The sequence below is a fragment of the Arachis hypogaea genome, chromosome 19 (assembly GCF_003086295.3).
Source record: "Arachis hypogaea cultivar Tifrunner chromosome 19, arahy.Tifrunner.gnm2.J5K5, whole genome shotgun sequence".
Taxonomy (NCBI): domain Eukaryota; kingdom Viridiplantae; phylum Streptophyta; class Magnoliopsida; order Fabales; family Fabaceae; genus Arachis; species Arachis hypogaea.
This window is the reverse complement of record NC_092054.1, coordinates 55,794,349-55,817,809: the sequence shown is the minus strand read 5'-3', so window position 1 is coordinate 55,817,809 and position 23,461 is coordinate 55,794,349. Positions and strand designations below refer to the sequence as shown.

The 23,461-nt window shown below is 36.2% G+C and overlaps 2 pseudogenes; one reads left to right on the top strand and one right to left on the bottom strand.

The window, feature by feature from the left end:
• Positions 1-3,532: 3,532 nt before the first annotated feature.
• On the top strand, positions 3,533-5,058 carry LOC112778369 (phosphoglucan phosphatase LSF2, chloroplastic-like; annotated as a pseudogene).
• A 1,221-nt stretch (positions 5,059-6,279) lies between these two features.
• On the bottom strand, positions 6,280-21,550 carry LOC112777255 (nicotinamidase 1-like; annotated as a pseudogene).
• Positions 21,551-23,461: the final 1,911 nt, after the last annotated feature.

The window sequence follows — 23,461 nt, the reverse complement described above, 5'->3', positions numbered from 1 at the left end:
ATATTTAGTGCGGATCCATTCTGATTAAGGGTGAAGCTTCTGAAGTTCATTCTTCTTGATGATCCTACTCAAAATGCCACAGACAAGGTCGAATCTTCTGGATCAGAGGATGCTGCGCCTTAGGTTCTAGCCTCTACCACAGAGACCCTAATCTCCTCGTAAATCGACTGAACTGATGTCTCGAGAAGTCTCCAATGAAATCGTGGATTAGCCGTCTGAGAGACGTATATTTAAGCTGATGGTTCATCATTGTCCGATGAAAGACGCACTCTGAACCCATGTAGAATGTGATAACCTTATGCCAGTTCAACGTATTTATATTGATAAAGAACGAATATACATCTTTGAATTAATCAAACACGGATCGAAGAGAAACAGTAATACTTTTATTAATTCATAGGACTCAGCAGGGCTCCTCCCCTCATCCTAGGAGGTTTAGAAACTCATACTGAAAGTGAAAATACAATGGAATAAATGAAATAATGCTGAATGGTGGTAAAAGTGTACGAATAACATGAATCTAATCCCTTAAATACTAAACAAATGAGTAGTAAGGGTAAAACAGTCTTTTTAGTGCTAAAATCCACTTTTGGAGCCCACTTAGTGAGTGTTTGGACTGAGCTTTGATGAGATCCACGTACTATGAGGCTTCTTGGGCATGGAACATCAGCTAGGGAGTCCTCTCTGGGCCTTTGGATGTTGGGCTCTGCTCTTTGGGTGTTGGACGCCTGGAAGGGAGTAGGTAGCTGGCGTTGGATGCCAATTTCGGGAATTCTAATCCGAAGCAAGGTATGAACTATTATATATTGATGGAAAGCTCTGGAATTCAGATTTTCATAGCCGTTTAGAGTGATCCATTTGGACTTTTGTAGCTCCAGAAAAGCTCTTCTGAATGCAGGCAGGTCAGATTTGGACAGCATCTGCAGTGCTTTCTCTGTCTCTGAGTCAGATTTCTGCTCCAGCTCCTCAATTTCAGCCAGAAAATACCTGAAATTTTCCAAAAATACAAAAACTCATAGTAAAATCCAAAAATGTGATTTTAACACTAAAACCTATAAAAACTCAATGAAAACTAAATAAAAACTACTAAAAAATATGAAAATGATGTCAAAAAGTGTATAAAATATCCGCTCATTAGCTGTCACCTGGCGCCAAATGCCACGACCCAACATTTAGTGCCAGGAGCTTCGTAATATGTGCCCATAATGTACGCTAGTGGCGCTAAATGCCACTACCTGGCATTTATCGCCAAGAGACTAGTAATCTCAGAATTCGTCTCTGTTCAGCGGCACTAAACGCCAAACGATGAGCCTGGCGTTTAGCGCCAGTAGCGCATTTTTAAGATATACAAAAGACCTTGTTTAGCTTTTAGTTTTCGATTTTTAATTAAAATAAAACAAATCTTTTAGGGTTTCTATTTTTTATTTTTATTTGATTTTCAAAAATCAATTAAGATTAGATATAAAAGGGAAAAAGATTCAGCGCTTCGGGCTCTCTTTTCTCTCCTCCTCCTCATTTTGCACTTTCAACTTTTTTGAACCCTAGGTTTTTCTCTGATCCATGAGCAACTAAACCTCCTCTGTTAAGGTTAGGAGCTCTATTATTTTAATGGATTAATACTATTGTCACTCATCTCTTAATCAATGCACTATTTTATTTTCAAGGATTGAATTCGTTCTTTATCCTAGGGATTAGAGTATATTGAAAGATAACGCTTTTTCTACTTGAATTCTTGTTGAATACTGGAAAAGTTAAATCACTTGAATAACACCTTGAAATCAACTCCTCATAATTCTCTAATTGCCTGTATTTAACGTGATATGTGACATATAATCATTTTATCTTTGGGTACTTAAGGTTTGTGTGGCTCATAAACTAGGATCGGACTTAAAATTCTACCCATTCATATAATAGAACAGCAACTAAAAGGATTTGAAACAAGGAACAGCATACCATACTAAAGAGAAATGACCAAACCGAGCAGTAGCAGCAGCGACAACAACACTCGCTGCAACACCGGCTCAGAGCAGAGGCGGCAGCAGTGGGATAGTGGCTCCAACGGCGGCGTACGACAGAGTAACTCACGATAATCATATTCCTAGCATAGACAAACTCAGCAACAACTCTTACAGTAACAAGGATTTTGACAGACAAACACTACAAGAAAATGGAACATTTGTAACAAAAACTTTGTAACAAATTTAAAATTGTTACAAAATATTTTGTTATTTTGTAACGACTTAATTTTTTTGTTACAACTTATATTGGCTTTTGTAACGAATCGGTATTTTGTTGCAAAATTTTATAATATTTTGTAACAAAAGATGAAGTCGTTGCAAAAGTTCAAAATATTTTGTAACAAAAAATTAATTTGTCACAAAATTCAATATTATTTGTAATAAGTTATTTGTTTGTCACAAAATACAAGAAGTTTTGTAACTAAAAAAAATTATTTTAAAATGTTAAAATCTTTAAGATAATTTTATTTTGGTTCAAAAATTTAATTTTTTAAAATATTATTTATATTAATTAATTATTTTTTATAAAAATTAAAGATTAAATGATTAATTTTTAAAAATAGTATATATTATTTTATATTTTCTATAAAATTAATATATAATTTTTACTAATAATCAAGTCTTAAATGTTGACTAAAAGTTAATTTTTTAAATTAAAAAAAAAATTGTTAAACATAAATAAAAGTAGTTAAAATTTAAAAATAAAAACAAATGTAAAAAGTAAAAACCCTAATTCTAATCCTCACTAATAAAAAATAACCTAATTTACACACATTCTCCAAACTCTAACCCTAATCCTCACCATTTTTCCTAATGTAATTTTATTAATCAAGATTCTTATGTAATTTTATTATAATTTAATATTTTACATGATAGAGATTAAAATTCAATAATAATAGAAGAATTATATAGTTTAATTTAAGTAATTTCTATTATGAATAAATTATGATTTATTTTATTAATTTGAATTCTTTATTTTTAAAAATTAATCTAAAGTAGTTAAATTAGTTTTATAAATATTTAGAGTTAAGTTAATTAATATTTTTGTGAATTTTATTATAGTTGGTTATTTTATATAATTTGAAATTAAACTTTTGGTAATAAAAAAATAATGAAGAGTTAAATAATTTAAATTAAATAATTGATATTTCAGGATTAAACTGTACTTTATAAAGTATAATTAATATATTTATTTTATAATTTAAATTAAAAATAATTATTAGAACTGAACAATATATTAATAAATTATGTTCTTAAATATTTTTAATGAAGTACATTTAATTTTGAAATTATTATTCCATCATTCAATTTTATCAAAATATTTATTTTATCCATTTTTTTTATAAAAACTTAACCTTAAATTCCCAAATAAAAAACCTTAATTTTCAATTATAAATCCTAACCTGAATCCCCCTTTCTCCTTTAACCTAACACAGACACAACACAGAAAACATAGGAAAGAGAGAAGGTTCGAGGAATAGCTGCGCCAGAAGAAGGAAGAGAGGAGAAGGGGGATGTCACCGACGGAAAAGGGGACTGCTGCCGCCGTCACATGCCTCGCCATTGCCGTCGATTTCGCCAGGAGAAGATGCGTGGAGAGAAGAGCCGTGGGTCAGGCCAGAGATCGCCGAGGGGGAGAGAGTTGTCGTCGCGTCTGCTGCAGGCTCGCCATCATCGCCATCATGGAGCCGCGAGGAGGCTGTCACCAGTGCGAGCTCATGTAGGGAGAGAGGGAGCCCGCGAAGTCGCTGCTGAGCCGCCGTTCATGCGAGGAACAGAACACGCAAGAGGGGTTCGAGGCTGCACTGTTAGCTGCTTTTGAATTCGAAGAACAGAACCTCTTCTGCTTCTGCTGTCATGCTGTCATCTGCCCCTTTGGACGTCGCTGCTTTTGAATCGTGTTCTATCACTCGGATATGCTACAAGAAGCTATTAGAAAGTGGCATTGAAGAGAAGAAGCACAAAACCTCCACCAGCAATACGAGTGCCTTTAAATCCAAGGACAGAATGGAAGATTACAATTTTGCTATGAAGAGGATGATGAGGAATCCTTATGAGTATCACCACGATCTGGGTTTGTTTCCTCTTTTTTCCCTATTTGTTAGTTATGACTGCCAACTGTTTGATATAATGATGAGTTTCCTTTGTTAATTACTTGCATTTTGTATAAGTGCTAGAAGAAACAGTTAGTGCTGTATTAATTTGTGTCTATTATATAAAATGCATAGCACAGTAATATGATTGCTGCTGCTGATGCAATCTGTGATTGATTTATTTCAGGTATGAATTACACACTTATAACTGACAATCTCATTGTGGGATCCCAACCACAGAAACCTGAAGACATCGATCACCTCAAGAAGGAATAGGGTGTGACATACATTCTGAATTTGCAGTAAGATAAGGATGTAGAATATTGGGAATAGACTTGAAGTCGATAACAAGGTGTCACGAACTCGATGTTCGACATATGAGGAGGTCGGTAAGTAAGAAAGCTGCAAGCCTGCATTTCAGTCAATTTTGTTGAGAAAATAGACTCTCACTCTGAATTTTATGAAAGTATATACAACAATGCCAACTTATCTTGCTTAATGGCATTGTCATGAGATAGAAATTTTAATTTTTCCTATCTGGTTAATACAATGTATGGCTAAGTCAAGGATCCATATACTTTTGGTGCAATTGACATTGCACTTTAAATGTGTTAGAAAACCTTTTTCTGAAAGAGTTGTGAGTTTGTTAAATGCTTTGCTTGCTTTTCTGAGACTAGATTATAATTCATAGCTTGATATATTTTATAAATCTATTTTATTAGGTAATAGACTTTGATCCAAACTTCTTGCGAAATATTCTACCTAAAGCAGTCTCATAATTGGAATGGGCAATCTCAGAGGGAAAATGAAGAGTTTATGTGCATTGTACTGCTGGACTTGGGAGAGCACCAGGGGTGATAATAGCTTATTTGTTCTGATTCTATGACATGAATGTGAGTTCTAAACTTCCACCTATCTTTGATTCAAGAAATGATTATCAAATTTGATATTGTTAAGTGTAATGTTATGGTTGCACTAATTTTCTTGCTAGATATGAGGTTTAGCTCATGTTATGGAAAAACAGTATTTTCAATCTATATGACAAATTAGTTCACAGTTTCTTAAGAAGTCTTAATTATCAAGAAAATAATGTGTTATCTTTCTTGTGACAGTTAATTGCCTTGTGTTATCTTTCATGAATGCATTGCTAATTGCCTTGTATTTACTGCAAAATAAAAAATACAAGGCAAAATTAGCAAATCTTTATAAATGCGTTGCTAATTACTAATTGCTCTGAACCTTGTTTGATTTTCTGCCGCCGCCATTCTTTATGAATGCATTGCCAATTATTGATTGCTCTGAACCTTGCTTAATTTTCTATAGCCACCATTCTCTATTTCCAAACTTTCTCTGCATCACTATTGCTTCTGCAATAAAAGAAACTCTGTTCAGGTGCTTCTCTATATTCTTATCTTGTGTTTTGACATAAACCTTATTATGGAACTTTATGAGTGTAAAAGCATAAAAAAAGTCAAGTATATTTGTTATGAAGATTTTGGTGAAAATTGTGTTTTGTAATGATTGTTTGACAATTGATACTTATGTAAATTTAATAAATTTGTTCACTAAGTTGTGATTGAATTGTGATTAGTTAGCCCAAGTTTATATATTGAATTGTTAATTCTTGATAATTTTGCATTTTTGATTGGCTAGTTTTGAACTTTGAGAATATATTCTTAAGGAATTAGTTAATTTTAACTTGTAAGTTCTAAATTTTAACTTGAATGAAGATAGTGAACTACAAGGTTTATGTTTATTTGTGGCAGTTTTTTTCTTATTTGTAGAGGTTAACCCCCACCAAATGGTTTGTGGGAGTTTCTAAAACCCCCAAAATTTGAGGTGCCACGAGGTCTTTTGTGGGGGGTTTTTAAAAACCTCCACAATCTATTCAGTGGGGGTTTTGTATGTGTTTAGTGGGGGGTTTTATATTGAACTTTTGTGGCAGTTTTAAATCACTTTTGTAGTAGTTTAAAACCCCCCACAAATTGATTTTTTAATTTAACACAAATTAACTATTTTGTGAGATTTTCAAACCTCCACAAATCTTGTAGTTATTTATTTATTTTTAATTTCGAATCATTCATTAATCTCATCTCATTTACATATTCTTAAATTAAAAATTTATTTTTTAATATCAAAATTTAAAAACTAAATCTTTTATAACACAATTTCTCAATATAAGACATAACTCTATATATAAAAAATTCCCAATGTCAATAGTTCCAAACATAATTCCATATAGTATTGTTCTACATAACTATTACTATTTTTCTTTAGAAAGTAAAATAAAACAACTTCAATATTTTAATATTGTCTAATTACATAAAAGTCTCAAAATGAAAATATGAATACAATCCCATAAGACCTATTTTATATTCATGAATTGAAGTAGAGGATGCATCCGGTGAACCTTAGAACTCATACCTGCATCATTTCAAATTAAACAATACTAGATCAAAGACAATAACATATAAACAGATAAGCAAACTCTTGAAGTTGATTCAACTATGAAAGAATCTACAAAAATTTAAACCTAAAATAAAAATTTATTACCTTATCATCAAGTGGAAGACAGCAGGATATTAGATCCCATTCGGTTACTTTATTAGCATCTGCCATGGAGATTTTTTGCATTGATCCTAAGTTATCATCAAATAGAACACAAATAATTAACATAATAAAAAGTACATCTATTTGATGATCATCTAAACAATAAAGATGAGATAATTAAATAGCTAGAATTAGATCACACTTGACTAAGCAACAACAATATAATACCAGATTTTTTATACATCAATTAATAACTATGCCATGACAAACACATACCAAGGGGAACTTTTACTGGGTAACTTGGTCAAGAACTCATTATATGGACCCACGTATGTGCAGGAAATGAAATGAAATGCTCAGAAAGCTTTATATAAACAAGAACAAAATCTCCAGATGTGCGTCACATAAGCAAGTCCATGATATATAATTTAAACAAAAGTAAGGTAACTTAAAATCAACAAACCTCTGGAGGATCAAATTTTGCACCAAGGTTGCTTAGCTTAGCATGGGCTTCAGCATAATCGTTGAAGAATGCTACCTGATCCTTAGCGTATTTCTCAGCATAAACCTGCAAGTTACACAGAAGTTTAATTTTATGTGCATTTGTAAAATAGCCATGAAAATTAAACTCCAATTACTTACCTTGAAGGATGAATCCTCAAAAAGAACAACATCTGTTGGCAATACCAATAAATCTTCATCCTTTTTTTCTTGATGCCCTACATACAAAAGGGAATAAGGAAATCATAACCCGTACATACTCCCCTACGTTACCAATGTCCATTACTTTTTTAAACATTTTTTTACATTTAATAAAAAGCTTAAAATGCCATTAAATTTCTTTTGACATTTAATACTTATATATATACACAAGTACAACACATAACAGAGGATTTCGATTCAATTAATTAAATTGAAGTGTCACCTTTTTAATAGATGAAATCAAACCATGAATAAATTTGGGAGCTGTACAGTTGACTCCAATTGCAATGACCTGTGAGCATGAGTCAGCCATAGAAGCATAGTCCTAAATGGGATCACCATTAATCACATGGGTCTTGTTTTTGCAGCTAAAAGAGAACCATGCAGGGATGCGTATATCTTCTTCCACAAGAAGCTTAGCATAAGCCTGTGCCTTCAGATTACAAGATCTAAAAATTACATATATATTAATTATTTGAGAATTCATTCTAAACTAACAAACAGTAAGTGAAGTCTGATATATAATTGAAAGTAAATTCTAGAATAAGCAATAATAAATTGGTGAGGTAGACAGTTAGATGTTAGGTACACAAAAGTAATTTTCTAAAACAAATGCTGACCTTGAGTTTTTTATTGTTCTTGGTCTCTGTGTACATCTGGATTTCTATTGCATAAACCTCCAACAGTTGGATTCTCTTTGACAAGATTTGTGAAGTTCTTTCAATCTTTTCCATCAATTAACAAAGCAAATAAAAAGTCTTAACTAAATGCAAATTCAGTCACTTAAATAAGCAAGAGAACAATCTAATTCAAAATCCATTATATAGATTATGCAGCAATGAGAATGTGAATATTGTGTAAAACTTAGGAAGGCCTTGAAATATTACGGTGCATGTGTGGATGATGTAATACTTATATATATATATATATATATGGCAAAGGTGAAGTAGAGTGATAGAAGTGTGTGTGGCTGTTACATTCCATTGTGCATTATTCCATGTGTGTAGGGGTCACTTTTTCCCCACTTTAATTTAATTTATTCTTCCATCTTCTATAACCATAAGAATATATGAACTCTAGTGTGCTTTAAAACTGGCATGAATGATGAATAATTTCATCATGTTGGAAGTGCCAATCAATACCATGTGATACTCTTTCTTTTTGAAAAAATAAAATTCTAGAATTGACAATAACATTGATAAGAGTTAGATATCTGTGCTACCTGAAATCTAGATTACTTACAAGTGCTACCTAAAAAAAAGTTAGCACTAGAAATAATAGAAAAGAATGAATCAAGGGAATTCAAAAGATCCTCCAATATCAGAGCTACCTGAAAAGAAGCGAGTAGAAGACATGCATATGAAATGTAACAGCCCAGACCACCCGCTAGCACGATATTGTCCGCTTTGGCACACAAGGCCTCACGGTTTTGCCTTTGACGATAGGGATGATAGCCAAAGCCCCCCACACTCACTCGTCAAAACGCGTCATGCTAGGGAGAGGTATCCACATCCTTATAAGGCATGCTTCGTTCCCCTCTCCAACCGATATGGGCCTTACAATCCACCCCCCTAAGGGAGCCCAGCGCCCTCGCTGGCACATCGATCCGGGTTCTGGCTCTGATACCATAATGTAATACCCTAACTACCAAAGCTCCTGCTTCCGGCTGCGCGACTCTGATAGCTCGGACATTACGACGACACTTATACTATTTAATACTAAAATATGAGGCTGTTTAAAACTTTAAACCGTAATACCGCTCCCAAAAGTACTTTCGCTATATAACGTACATCCATACATACCATACAACTTACAGAAACTCATAAAGAGTACATCCATATATATGCATAAATATATATAAATAACATTACAAGCATTAACCAATACAATTCCTATCCCTCTTATAGAATATATCAAGATAAAGGCGAGGGTACAATAAATAATCTAAAGCAACACAGAGCATTTCAACAACAATTAAATAAACTCTTCATGACTTCTGCGCCCATATCCTAAAAGGGGAAAAATGTAGGGGGTGAGAACATCATCCTCGAAAAGGTTCTCAGTAGAGGGTTTTTGGGAATTACTGTAATAGGATACGTGAAGATAAACCGTACCAGTGATTAATAACCGTCTTATGCCTCCTTTTCAAAAATAACGGTTTACAATAAAAGTAAAGTCTAAAAATCCTTTCTGAAAGAAGAACCGTTCAATTCTCAAAAACTTAAAAGCCTTTCAAAAAATGTTTATCTATGCTGAACTAAAATAGCCTTTCATATTTTTCCAAACCAGAAACACAAAGCCGAAATCAACCATCGGCTCATCTCATTTCAACCACGGCCCTAGGCCCAAACAATCCAATCATCAACCAATCACCACAATCCAACAGAGTCCCAGTTGCAAACACAGATAGGAAGTTCAAGCACAAACAAACAGTTACAGCAAGTAGACCAAATAGCAGTTAATCACAAGTAGTCACAAAGGCAAACCAAGTACAATATGCACACCCAAACAATGTCACATAGATGCATATGATGCATGCCTGTCCCTAGTGGCTGATGATATCATCTGTCGGTTATATAGCCAACCCGACACGTCCTGGTAGCTAACCATGGACAGAAACACCCATCGCGGAGCAAGTAGGTTTGAGCTACAACCCCATTGCTACTACCCGCTCAACCCAGAGCCAGTGGAATAACCACTACTGCGGCTACTACCCAGGCGGGTGTTTAAAAGCTCAACCTGGAGCGAGTGGAATCACCACTACTACCGTTACTAGCTAGGCGTCACAGTCTCTGACATGGAGAAAGTGAGACGAACCACAACCCTTGCTACTATCCAGGTATCTCAAGGATATATTCATTCAGTCACAGCCATGGATCAACATCCATCTCAGCCATCCGGCTTAAATTCATAATTCATAGTCAGCAATACGGCCCATAACTCATTCGGCAATCAGCCATAAATCAATATCATACACAGCCATTTCCGCTCACGGTTCAATCCAAAACCAGCCAATATTCATAATCATACACAGCCATTTCGGCCCATAACAAAACAGCACTTCCACCATTCAACATCATCAAATTCATAAAACCGGCATTTAAGCCACAAATCACTTTTCTCAAGCTATTTCACTTTGAAATCAAATTTCAACTCTTTTCAGCCTTGGCTTTAAAGATCTCATTTCTCAAATCATCTCAGGCTCATAAGCCAAATTTACTCAAAGTGAGTTCCCTGTTTAAAACAAAAGCCACTCTCGGCATTCTCTTTCCAAAACTTCCAAAACCATGGCAAGTTAAAGATTTATCTCAAAGTATTCAAAACCACCCATCCAACAATGGGATTTTATAATAAAAGCTTCTCAGCAGAGTCCCAAGTCTTCAGGGAAGGTCAACCTATATCAATTCCTTAAAATTTATTGAAACTCATAAAATCATGGATTCTCGGTTCAAGTAAATAAAACTGAATTTATTATGAAACCGACCATACAAAATCACAAGTTCCAACCCGGTCCAAAAATCAACTCATTTGAAAAGGAACTGGTTCATTTGAATCAAAGCACTTTCAGGTTTCTTTTTGGAACCCATTTTTCTAACTCTTCCAAAATGCCTCAAACTTAATTACTCAATCAAAAGTATAGATTCCTTTGAAATCACTAAAAGCTCCTTTTTATATTGAAATCAATATTAGAGCATCATTCTTTCCTTCAGTGATTCAAACGGTAAAAATAGTTCATTTCTAAATAAGTCAAACTCAAGGCATAAGGTTCACTAAATAAATTAAGCTTGAAAATATAAATATTCTCTTAATGAATCAAATAATACAGCTTCTCAAATCCAATCCTTTTTAAATAACTTTTCAAACAAGACTAGGATTTTGTAGAAATTTCGGCAGCACCTCCCCTAAAACTTGGACTTTTGCCACCCGGTTCGGATCCCAACTAAACCGTTTCTCATTCCTTTTCAACAGCTCAAAACCAGAAATCAATTCAAAGCAAGCTAAATCCAACAGTCGCCTCAGTGGCATATCTCAAGAAAACCATTTCAAAATCAACTCAATATCAACCGATTTACTCATTTCCAAAGCTTTAAAGAAACAGTTCAGTAACAAATCATTTGTCCAAGATCAAGTCAATTAAAGTAAACCAGGCTGAATTCAAAAGTGCATTCGACTTTTCACATCATCAAATAATTGACTCAAATCAAATCAATTCTCAACGGATTAAACTCAGATTTCAAATCTTTAAAGAATCACTTCAAAACATTACATTTCACAAAGCTGCACAACAATTCAACCAACAGACGTTCATAACCAACCAAGGCAAATCAAGCCATACATAAGGTCGATACAATCACCAAATACACATTTTCTCACATCAGTATCCATATGTAATAATTCCAATATATAAAAATATAGTTTTTGGAAAGCGCCCCTACCTCAAAACGCAAATTCCATAATCCAAACGTCTCACAGAGTCCTTTCCGCCTCAACCCGAACTGACGGCAACCAAAACTTAAGCTCCCAGTCACGTTTGCAATAACCATAGCAATACTAATCGCAACATACAATAATCAGGACTCAACCCCACGTTATCAAAACTCATATTCATTAACCGAACACAACAAAATACTAACACGAGGCTTTTCTGAAATATAAATACTTACAAAACTAGCGAAACGAAGCAGCTGCAATTTTGAACAGGCCCGGCAACAGCTCCGGCGGCGGCCAGAAGCTCTGGTGGATCAACTATAAAAAACCGCGTAGCATCAAAATCTTTTCGAAACCCAAAATGACAGAAACCACAAATTTAACACCCTTACGGAAAAGTCAGAACTCGCAGAAATCACTGAACGTAGCAGCTCCATCAACGGCAGCTCGTACCGCAGTGACCCAGGTAGCGGTATCAGCTAAACAGCAGCTCCGATGATGCTATTCCAGTGAGTTTCCTTGCTTTGGCAGTAACACGGCGACTCAGAATCAGCATAGCCGCACGCAATCATCAACGGCAACTCGGTTAGCAACCACCATAGCACCCTGGCCTCAGCAACGGCTTCCAAAGGCAGGGGAATTCCGGTGGCATGAACCCCTTTTCTGACACGGCGGCTCAATGGCGGACCAGTTTCTCCCTCGCGTTCTGTTCTTCCCGCACTGCTCTCTCCTCGCAGGCGACAATGACGGAGGTAATCCCCAACAGCGGAGGCAGCAAGGCCGACTCAACTGCAGCAGAGCGCGACACACCTCTCCCCTGATCTCTCGCTCCCTCTTCTAGCCACGGTTCACGGCGGCGATAGCAGCGCCGTTGGAAGACATGGAAGCAGCGGCGACAGCAGCGCCGTCCTCCACTCCCGCGCGTACGCTCTCGGCTCGTGGGTCACCAAGGACAGCGACGACGGTGCAACCTCAGGGAGCGGCGGCGCTTCGCTCCGTGGACCCTCTCTCTCTCTCCGTCGCATCTCTCTTCAGCTGGCGTCGATGAAGACAATGACACGGTGACGGGCTCGGCGGCGACGCTCCTCGCGGTTCCGGCGACGGGGATGACGGCGTCTCTCTCTCTCTCCACAGTGGATTGTAAGGCCCACATCGGTTGGAGAGGGGAACGAAGCATGCCTTATAAGGATGTGGATACCTCTCCCTAGCATGACGCGTTTTGACGAGTAAGTGTGGGGGGCTTCGGCTATCATCCCTATCGTCAAAGGCAAAACCGTGAGGCCTTGTGTGCCAAAGCGGACAATATCGTGCTAGCGGGTGGTCTGGGTTGTTACGTTATGGTATCAGAGCGGTCTTTCCTGTAGAGCCTGAGGGATGGACCGACTATGTTTCGATTGCATACTCTGAGTAATTGTCATGTAATAGGTCTTGTCGAATGACGAGAATTAGAGCTTTATGCACATGACGATCTATTGATTAACGCTGTTAATTTCGAGTTGCATGATTCCTGATATTAAGTTTGGCCGGCTTAATACTAGTGAATCATGTATATGAAAGCACTGATGGGTTATCATAGATGATATACGAGTTTTGAGTAAAGCGAATCACGAGTTTTGGGAACGTTGGAAACTATTTCTCGAGGCTATTCAGTTGTGTGTCTTGAATTCTGTTCGAGTCAACCTTTTCTTTCATGTCCTAATTTGAAGTTCTTGTTTGCTAATCCTTTTGAAAAGTAGTTTGATTTTTCAACTCTATTCCTCTATTCATATGCATTCTTGTTTGATCTTAATTGCATATGCTTGTTTGAAATCCTTGTTGCGTCTATCTTCCTCTGTTTGAGTTCTTCTTGATTTAGGTATTCTTTGATATAGCTTTGAACTTGTCTTAATGCACTGTGCCTTTTAACTCCAGGTTCTGAGTCCATTCTTTGAGAAATTGTTGATTCAGTTTTTCTCTTACTTGACAGTGATTACAACCAATTTTGAGATTTTTATAAAAGTTGCTGTTGACTAGATATACACTTATCTATATGTGGAACTTTGAAGATTTCTTATACAGTTTAACAATTTATCTCTAATACCTCGCCTGTACTTTTACTGGTTTACAGAACTGCACTTACTTTAAAAGTAAATTGACTTTCTAGTAATTCTACTATAGCTCCAGTGCACATCTTCATTTGATTATGTATTTGGGTATTTTTCAAAATTCTGGAAAGAAAGGATTTTTCACTTTTATCCCGGCTGAGTTCGTTTGATAAACTTTACCTAATTTATTTTTGACTGGAATTTGGTTTAGCATACTACATGGTTTATTCCATTATTGTTCTTTTGAAAATGTTGGATTCATGGCTTTCTTATGAGCGAACTCGTTCCTTCATAAGCTTTTCACCTCTATGAATGTCATATGTGATTCTGTTTTTAATTATACATCTACCTTTTGGGAACACTACAATCAATCTCAACTTTCCTTTCTCTGGTGAATCTCATTCTTATGAGTTAGTTTGATTCGTTTCAAAAATAGTGCATCATTTATCCTCTCATTGTCTTTACAAGAGTTTTTAGTCAAAGATTTATCCTTGGGAAAATTACTAATGATTGGATTGTATTTTCCTATGACTTTTGTACTCTTTTGAATCAATTGAAAGCTTGTTTGATGTTTCATGCCTAGTGGATCTTGTTTGAACTATCTTGGTTTAAGATCCTTTCTTACATGGCTTGACTCCTTTTTAGTACATCTTAAACTTCTTGAATGTTCTTCTGAGATGGTGATTTCAAGAACACTTTTGGAGTCTTGTTTTGAACTTTTAAAGAAGTTTTGAATTCTCTTTGAAGAAATACGAAACGGAAATTATTTTCTGTTGCTTGATTGAGATTGAAACCATTGTTCAATTTTGACGAAGTTAATTTAAAGTTGGCATGCGCTATTTTAAATGAGGTTTTGGAAAGCTTCCTTGTTTAGTGGAAACCGGTTCGTTTGTAACGCATCACTTATTTACTTTACCAAGTTGTAAGCAAATTTTTACCCCAGAGTTTCTTTTCTAAAAAGAGTTTAACTTCCTCTTTCGTCCTTGCTATAAATGTTATACACGCTTGTTTGAATATGAACTTTGAGGATTTTTGAACAAGCATTTGATTACTTTCGAGTTTTTATGAACTTCTTTTGGTTAGGCTGTACACCTAATTATCTTTCTAAAATATTTGAGAAAATATTTTAGCTCTTAGCCAAACTTGTGTGCATTTTGTTTTTAAAACTCTACATAATCTATTTCAACATGAAATGGTATTAAAGCAAAACCATGCTTATGCTTTTATCTCTCTTGAAGAAGGCTTGTTGTTCAACTTCTCTTTCAGACTGCAAAGTGATTTTTGCAAGCTTTCGACTCTTTCATGAACAATGTATTCAGAAGTATTTTTAATCATGCTCTTGAGATCTGTGAGCTTTGTCTTGGGTTTGAAATATTCTCTTCTGTAAACCTCATGCTTTCTCGACTCAGCTTGAGTTTGTTTCAAAATAATGCGCTGAATTTTCTTCTTATTATTCCTGTTGGATTTCTTTGATACAAGGGTTATCTTTGAAGTTGTCAATCGATTTATTTCTAGCAAATTTCATTGGTTGAGTGTCTTTGTTTACCTGGATTGGATACATTCTCCCAAATCTATGAGTATTATTCTTGACATATGTCTTTCCTTTCTGAATCTGGTATCCTTTTGAGTAGACTCGAAAATTGTTTTGATATCATGTGCGACTTGTAGACATAGTAACGTGATGCGTTAGTTCTTTAAGACGTGATATGGGTATATGGAAGTTGAAGCGGTAGGTGTGCAACGTTATGAGTTGTGGGTGTTTTGTTTCTTGCGAACGGGTTTGCGGTTGTCAGGCTTATGATCGAATATGGGGATTGTAAAGTGCTTGATGGAGTTAGAAAGTTAAAGCTTTGAGGTTGATATGAGATCAGTGTGCGAATGTTGAGCACATCGTTTTAACCCCATGCTGTTTTATAGCCTTTGATGCCTTATTCTTCTACATGTTGAACCATGTCACCTTTTTGCGTTGAGCCTGTCTTGTAATGTTCGCTTTGCAATCATACTCCTACCTTTGTATCCTTATGTATACGACCATCCAAGTATTTGGAAACCGGATATATGTTTATATTTTGAGATATTTTTGCTTATTCCTTAAATGTGTTCAAGGGTGAACTGTTATGAAATTTCTTTCGTTTTGTATCAATTTTCGAGGGCGAAAATTTTTATAAGGTGGGTAGAATGTAAGACCCAAAACCTTTGAAAGAGGGCTATGATTAGCTAATTTCAAATTCAGTATTTCTGTAGCTTTAATTTCAGAAACTTCTCTATTAAAGAAAATTAAAGCAAGTTTTGATTTATTGAATTTGAAATAAATTGAGATTATTATCCAATTTTATAATTATTGGATTATTTTCTATAATTATATTATAAAGTTGGTAGTTATGAAATAATAAGGATTTTTATATGATTTGGGTTAGATAATTAATATTCTAAATATTAATACTGTTACTTTGGAAAATAAAGGGTTTAATTATATTATTTCTAATTATTTTGATTTGGGCATTTTATGGAAAATAATTTGTAAGATTGATGAGCAAATAATATTTTCTATATGCAATTAGTGTTGGATTTAAATTGGGGTTCAATTACTATATTATCCACAATTTTATTGAAAATTACTAAAATGCACCTAGCCCTAATTTTCTCAAAAACCCTAACCCATGACCCGGTTTCCTCCTCACCCAACCTAGCAGCAGCAACGCAATTGCTTTCCCCCTTTCCTCAAACCAATACTCCCGCAGCAGCAGCTGCAAGATGAACGAAGGAAGAAACGAATTTGAGGGAGAAGGAAAGGAGTTCCCCGCGTGTGGAGAGAGAGAGAGACGCCATCATCCCCGTCGCCGGAACCGCGAGGAGCGTTGCCGCCGAGCCCGTCACCGTGTCGTTGTCTTCATCGACGCCAGCTGAAGAGAGATGCGACGGAGAGAGAGAGAGGGTCCGCGGAGGGAAGCGCCGCCGCTCCCTGAGGTTGCACCGTCATCGCTGTCCTTGGTGACCCACGAGCCGAGAGCGCATGCGCGGGAGTGGAGGACGGCGCTGCTATCGCCGCCGTGAACCGTGGCTAGAAGAGGGAGCGAGAGATCAGGGGAGAGGTGTGTCGCGCTCTGCTACAGTTGAGTCGGCCTTGCTGCCTCCGCTGTTGGGGATTGCCTCCGTCACTGTCGCCGGCGAGGAGAGATCAGTGCGGGAAGAACAGAACGCGAGGGAGAAATCGGTCCGCCATTGAGCCACCATGTCAGAAAAGGGGTTCATGCCACCGGAATTCCCCTACCGCCACCGTTGCCTTTGGAAGCCGCTGTTGAGGCCAGGGTGCTATGGTGGTTGCTAATCGAGTCGCCGTTGATGATTGCGTGCGGCTATGCTGATTCTGAGTCGCTGTGTTACTGCCAAAGTAAGGAAACTCACTGGAATAGCATCATCGGAGCTGCTGTTTAGCTGATGCCGCTGCCTGGGTCGCTGCGGTACGAGCTGCCGTTGATGGAGCTGCTATGGTCAGTGATTTCTGCGAGTTCCGACTTTGCGGTAAGGGTGTTAAATTTGTGGTTTCTGTCATTTTGGGTTTCGAAAAGATTTTGATGCTGCGCGGTTTTTTATAGTTGATCCACCAGAGCTTCTGGCCGCCGCCGGAGCTGTTGCCGGGCCTGTTCGAAATTGTAGCTACTTCGTTTTGCTAGTTCAGTAAGTATTTATATTTTGGAAAAGCCTCGCGTTAGTATTCTGTTGTGTTCGGTTAATGAATATGAGTTTTGATAACGTGGGGTTGAGTCCTGATTATTGTATGTTGCGATTAGTATTGCTATGGTTATTGCGAACGTGACTGGGAGCCGAGGTTTTGGTTGCCGTCAGTTCGGGTTGAGGCGGAAAGGACTCTGTGAGACGTTTGGATTATGGAATTTGCGTTTTGAGGTAGGGGCGCTTTCCAAAAACTATATTTTTATATATTGGAATTATTACATATGGATACTAATGTGAGAGAATGTGTATTTGGTGATTGTATCGACCTTATGTATGGCTTGATTTGCCTTGGTTGGTTATGAACGTCTGTTGGTTGAATTGTTGTGCGGCTTTGTGAAATGTAATGTTTTGAAGTGATTCTTTAAAGATTTGAAATCTGAGTTTAATCCGTTGAGAATTGATTTGATTTGAGTCAATTATTTGATGATGTGAAAAGTCGAATGCACTTTTGAATTCAGCCTGGTTTACTTTAATTGACTTGATCTTGGACAAATGATTTGTTACTGAACCGTTTCTTTAAAGCTTTGGAAATGAGTAAATCGGTTGATATTGAGTTGATTTTGAAATGGTTTTCTTGAGATATGCCACTGAGGCGACTGTTGGATTTAGCTTGCTTTGAATTGATTTCTGGTTTTGAGCTGTTGAAAAGGAATGAGAAACGGTTTAGTTGGGACCCGAACCGGGTGGCAAAAGTCCAAGTTTTAGGGGAGGTGCTGCCGAAATTTCTACAAAATCCTAGTCTTGTTTGAAAAGTTATTTAAAAAGGATTGGATTTGAGAAGCTGTATTATTTGATTCATTAAGAGAATATTTATATTTTCAAGCTTAATTTATTTAGTGAACCTTATGCCTTGAGTTTGACTTATTTAGAAATGAACTATTTTTACCGTTTGAATCACTGAAGGAAAGAATGATGCTCTAATATTGATTTCAATATAAAAAGGAGCTTTTAGTGATTTCAAAGGAATCTAGACTTTTGATTGAGTAATTAAGTTTGAGGCATTTTGGAAGAGTTAGAAAAATGGGTTCCAAAAAGAAACCTGAAAGTGGTTTGATTCAAATGAACCGGTTCCTTTTCAAATGAGTTGATTTTTGGACCGGGTTGGAACTTGTGATTTTGTATGGTCGGTTTCATAATAAATTCAGTTTTATTTACTTGAACTGAGAATCCATGATTTTAAGAGTTTCAATAAATTTTAAGGAATTGATATAGGTTGACCTTCCCTAAAAACTTGGGACTCTGCTGAGAAGCTTTTATTATAAAATCCCATTGTTGGATGGGTGGTTTTGAATACTTTGAAATAAATCTTAAACTTGCCATGGTTTTGGAAGTTTTGGAAAGAGAATGCCGAGAGTGGCTTTTGTTTTAAACAGGGAACTCACTTTGAGTAAATTTGGCTTATGAGCCTGAGATGATTTGAGAAATGAGATCTTTAAAGCCAAGGCTGAAAAGAGTTGAAATTTGATTTCAAAGTGAAATAGCTTGAGAAAAGTGATTTGTGGCTTAAATGCCGGTTTTTTGAATTTGATGATGTTGAATGGTGGAAGTGCTGTTTTGTTATGGGCCGGAATGGCTGTGTATGATTATGAATATTGGCTGGTTTTGGATTGAATTGTGAGCCGGAATGGCTGTGTATGATATTGATTTATGGCTGATTGCTGAATGAGTTATGGGCCGTATGGATGACTATGAATTATGAATTTAAGCCGGATGGCTGAGATGGATGTTGATCCATGGCTGTGACTGAATGAATATATCCTTGAGATACCTGGATAGTAGCAAGGGTTGTGGTTCATCTCACTTTCTCCATGTCAGAGACTGTGACGCCTGGCTAGTAACGGTAGTAGTGGTGATTCCACTCGCTCCAGGTTGAGCTTTTAAACACCCGCCTGGGTAGTAGCCGCAGTAGTGGTTATTCCACTGGCTCTGGGTTGAGCGGGTAGTAGCAATGGGGTTGTAGCTCAAACCTACTTGCTCCGCGATGGGTGTTTCTGTCCATGGTTAGCTACCAGGACGTGTCGGGTTGGCTATATAACCGACAGATGATATCATCAGCCACTAGGGACAGGCATGCATCATATGCATCTATGTGACATTGTTTGGGTGTGCATATTGTACTTGTTTTGCCTTTGTGACTACTTGTGATTAACTGCTATTTGTTCTACTTGCTGTAACTGTTTGTTTGTGCTTGAACTTCCTATCTGTGTTTGCAACTGGGACTCTGTTGGATTGTGGTGATTGGTTGATGGTTGGATTGTTTGGGCCTAGGGCCGTGGTTGAAATGAGATGAGCCGATGGTTGACTTCGGCTTTGTGTTTCTGGTTTGGAAAAATATGAAAGGCTATTTTAGTTCAGCATAGATAAACATTTTTTGAAAGGCTTTTGAGTTTTTGAGAATTGAACGGTTCTTCTTTCAAAAAGGATTTTTAGACTTTACTTTTATTGTAAACCGTTATTTTTGAAAAGGAGGCATAAGACGGTTATTAATCACTGGTACGGTTTATCTTCACGTATCCTATTACAGTAATTCCCAAAAACCCTCTACTAAGAACCCTTTCGAGGATGATGTTCTCACCCCCCTACATTTTTCCCCTTTCAGGATATGGGCGCAGAAGTCACGAAGAGTTTATTTAATTGTTGTTGAAATGCTCTGTGTTGCTTTAGATTATTTATTGTACCCTCGCCTTTATCTTGATATATTCTGTAAGAGGGATAGGAATTGTATTGGTTAATGCTTGTAATGTTATTTATATATATTTATGCATATATATGGATGTACTCTTTATGAGTTTCTGTAAGTTGTATGGTATGTATGGATGTACGTTATATAGCAAAAGTATTTTTGGGAGCGGTATTACGGTTTAAAGTTTTAAACAGGCTCATATTTTACTATTAAATAGTATAAGTGTCATCGTAATGTCCGAGCTATCAGAGTCGCGCAGCCGGAAGCAGGAGCTTTGGTAGTTAGAGTATTACATGAAAAGGAAATAGTGAAAATAAAGTAAACCTGAGGATGAGCTAGAGTTCCTTTGGTGTCATAGGCTACCTCAAGTGGGATATCAAAGGTTGTGCAGCCACGCGAATACACCACTATGCTCTTTAGAGGCTCCAGAAAGCCGCGATTTTTAGCAGACATGGTTGAGCACATGAAATCCAGCATGCAAATATCTGTGCATACGCCTACAACCACCAGCTTCCCAATCCAAGCAACAAAAGAAAATGCATTACATTAGTGGTTATAACTTGTAATGATATGATATAAAAAATTAGTAGTTTACTTTGCTAGAAACAATCACAAATTACTCACTGTTGATTTTATTCTTCTTCACCCAATCTACAAAAACATTGGAAATGTCTTCTTCTATCGACCCCAAGTATCCATCGAAACAATCCTTTCGTTTGATTGTGACGTTGCTTTCATTCTCTAACTATCTTAAAGCTACAATTCAATGTAAAATTATACAGATCATGCCATGTCATGTCATGCCTGAATTATTTGAACTATTGAGAAAAAGCTAAACAAGATTTGACAATTGGTAAACCTAGAACAAGATTTGATTCGTCAGATCCAACAATACAGTGAGGAGGATATGGGTCCTCTGACTTGTTAGGGTGGTGAGAATCCAAGAAAGCCATGACTGAAAATTTCTTCTCACAGAACAATCTTGCTAGCCTTTCTGATTTATTGATCATCCCTGATATCTGTTTGTTGGCTTCTCTTGGAGCCTGAAAAGCAAGTAAATCAATCACAAACACACATGAAGGGTCTCAAATCTGAATACTAGTTAATAAAGAGTACCAGATTTCCAGAACTAACAGTATAGAATCCATTTATGATGTCCACAAGAACAAGACCATTGACAGTGGCTTCGGTTAATACCACTGACTCCTGCTCCAGAGGAATCTCATTCTTTAGGAGCTCAACTGTTTATGACACCATACTCCCTTTCCCGCACTAGTAAGTAATCTGAATTCTCAGTTAAAATCGGTGAGTAACTATTACATGCTCACTTTATAATTATATGATAGTCATAGCAGTGTACCTACATTCACTGAGGCAAATTTACAAACATATTCTACTCATGGTTCACCATATCTCAAATAAATTATACTGAATTTGAGGACCAATCCTTTTTTTCTCACTTGACCAAAAATAACTACAAAGAATTGCATACTAAATTCCCCACTCTATGTATTATATGCCAATTTTTCTTCAAATAAGATTCAATACTTTACTCAAAAAAATTTATAATTTAATTTATTGTTGGGAAGAACATAACCATGTCCTCCATATACATAAATGAATAAATCAATAAAAAGGTTTTCCTAACGAGAAGAGCTGCCGAATTAGCTTAAGCACGAAGATATCACCTACCACTACCAGTCAATGCAAGTCATACACAGAATCAAACATAGTATATAGATTCAATTTCTCAAGTTTGGCTACTAGACAAAAATAAACAGCGCTAAAAGCAAAGAACAACAAAAATAGTGAGACCAGAGGAGGCGGCAAGCAGAGGAGGCAACGGTGAGAAAAGAACGACACGATGATGAGCAATGACAGATCTGGACAGCGATGCGATGATCTGTGACAAAGGACTGAGTAGAGGAGGCAATGGTGAGAAAAGAATGACATGACGATGAACAACAGCGGAATGATCAGAGGAAGACGGTGAGCAACGACATTGACATAGAAGCTTGATGGCGGCAACGATGAGGATATGAACGACGACAGTGGCGAGCTTACTCTCCCTCTGATCACGAACACTACAGCGAGCTTAATGATGATAATGGCGGAGATGCGGCGAGTAGATCTAGGGTTCAGATCTCAAATTTTTTTTTTCAATTATAAATTTGTTTGGACAAGTTTTTATTTAGAGTGAAATTTATTAGGGCTTAATTATAATAATTTAGAGTATAAAGATTTGTTTAGATAATAATTAGACTTAGGGATTTTTAAATTTTAACTAGTAGTAATTAATGGGAGTTTTATATTATGCCACAAATAAAAAATATTGGGGAGATTTTAAAAAATCTCCATAAAAAAATTCCCATAAATAAATAGAAATCTTATAGTGGTGTTATGTGTTATTTTTTAATTTTGGTTCTCATTATTTATATTTACAGGGGTACAAAATTGATGCCAACATGCTAGACTTTATATTGACTGAAATATGCTAAAAGAGTCAAGAATTATAAATCCGATATGATATAATTTTATGTTAGGAAAAAGTTGTGTTTAGTTGAATTTGTAGAACTTATTTTATTATACAAGAATCTTAATGACATGTAAGATATTTTAATTATCTATATGATTATATATCATATAAATGTTGAGTTAGTGGGATTAGAAAATTAATTGATATATCAATTATTTAATTAAATATTTTAAAATCAACTTTCTATTTTTGTAACTAAAAGAATAAAAAATGCTACAAAAGTAAGTAGTATTTTGTAACAAAATATTATGACATAAAAATCTAAATTGTTACGAAAAATATTTTAAAAGTAAAAAAGTGTTACCACTTTCGTAACAAATTTTGGTTTTTGTATTAAAATAAATTGTTACAAAATATTACTTTGAATTGTAACAATTCCATTTTTTGTTACAAAAATTTTTTGTAACGGAACATACTGCAACACCCTTTTTTTTGTAGCAATTTTTTTTGTTATAAATATTGCTTTTCCTTGTAGTGAAAAAAGGAAATCTAAAACAAGGCTAGAGCTTACCAAGAAAATGGGGATTTTAGCAGCGGTTTTCGGCGGCTAGAACGACGACATGAAGCTTCGGCGACGTTGACAGAAGCTTCATCGACGGCAATGCAGCAGTGGTGACGGATCTGACAGCAAC